Consider the following 1,634-nt stretch of genomic DNA (forward strand, 5'->3'; position numbering starts at 1 on the left):
CACGATTCATGCAAAGGGAGTTTTAAATATTCAGCTATTAAAACACGATTTTCTCGAACACCGAGCTGAAACGTTCAAAGGCTACACACAATCTATTCATAAAACTTCTTATGTATGCGGCTAAGTAGGACTTAAATCAAGTAAAAAGTTAGTAGAAATGTCCAACTGCAGGTACAATTTTGAAAAGTTTCATCCGTTGGAGTCATGATGAAATGTTTAATTAGTATTTTAATTACAGTTATTATACTCCATTAAGGGACAAAAAATAGCGGTTTGGTATCTAAATATGATTGAAAAGTTTCATCCATTGAAAGCATGATGAAATGTTTAATTATTATTTTAATTAAAATTGTCATACCCGATTCAGGGACAGGAAGTAACGATTTGATGTCTAAATATGACTTTCGAAAGATTTTCTTGTAGGTTATATCTGTAACATTTTAGTGTTTTGTTCACTAGAGAATTGATTGTTTGTTTATTTTATTTAGAGCAAAGCCACATTGGGCTATATGTTGTGTTCCTCACGGGGAATCGAACTCCGGATTTATAGCCTAGATTTCCTACCGAGGGACTCAATAGAAGAAGTCTATTACATGCAGGCTACAGGTTATGTTTTCTATTAGGCATAACTTCACAAAGAACGTTACAACAGAAACCCCGAATCTTGTGTACGATGAACTCACAAATGAAGCCCAAGTCACTTACTTGCAAAATTTCCCCATTAATCAACCGATAGCAAACAACCGATTGACTAGCTGATTAACTTTTGATCATTTAATAACTAACCCGATGAATGAATCATTCACAAATAGACAATATATATATATATATAACTAAACCACAGACTAACTTACATTGTCTAACTAAAAACTCTTTAATTGGCTGTGAAACTGATTAATTAATTGAAACTCACTCAGTCTGACGTTTTTATATTATACTCTATTTCACTAATGCCCCCAATGGTACAGCGGCATGTCTGCAGACTTACAACGCTAGAAACCGGGTTTCGATACCATGGTGGGCAGAGCCTCCCCTCACTGGTGGCTCATCGGTAAGTCGGAGGACTTATCACGTTGTTGATGAAATTTGAAGATATATATTAACTCGTTATCGATAGATGTATTATTTTTCCCGAATAACTCAAAAGATTCCGTCCAACGATTGAACACGTTTATCCGTTGGAGTTATGACGAAATGAAGTTGTCATATCTCACTGATAGTGCTTTAGTGTTTTTAAATGTTTTGCTCCATGTTAAGCTTGAATGAAAGGCGGTAAACTGTTACCATAAGTATTAGAGACATTCACGTCTGAATACTCATATTCAACAACTTTATCAAACTGGAAAACGACAGATTTCTATGCTTTTATGAAGTTTATATTTTCACCTTCTGAAAGGGAAGAGATAATTTGCGGATGGCAGGAAAGATCATATTGTTACGACAGCGGAAGTCACGTGACTCTAGTAATACGTCTTGAGTTTGTAGAAGGATCATGACTTTTCCTGGCAGCTCTAGTCTTTTCTAGGCGCCCTCTCTTTTAGTATATAAGACCGCCAATTAAAGCGGAGATAGAGAAATTGTAGATAGACAGATATAGAGACAGATAACTGAGTCAAGTGAGCAGTAGTGACCGT

The 1,634-nt window shown here is 35.6% G+C and overlaps 1 protein-coding gene across 1 annotated transcript in view; it reads right to left on the minus strand.

Annotated features, from left to right (window-relative positions):
• Positions 1–1,634, minus strand: part of LOC111086783 (uncharacterized protein C12orf56 homolog) — a 44,428-nt gene that overhangs the window by 37,545 nt on the left and 5,249 nt on the right. The window lies entirely within an intron of this gene.

The sequence above is a fragment of the Limulus polyphemus genome, unplaced genomic scaffold, assembly GCF_000517525.1.
Source record: "Limulus polyphemus unplaced genomic scaffold, Limulus_polyphemus-2.1.2 Scaffold1426, whole genome shotgun sequence".
Lineage (NCBI taxonomy): Eukaryota > Metazoa > Arthropoda > Merostomata > Xiphosura > Limulidae > Limulus > Limulus polyphemus.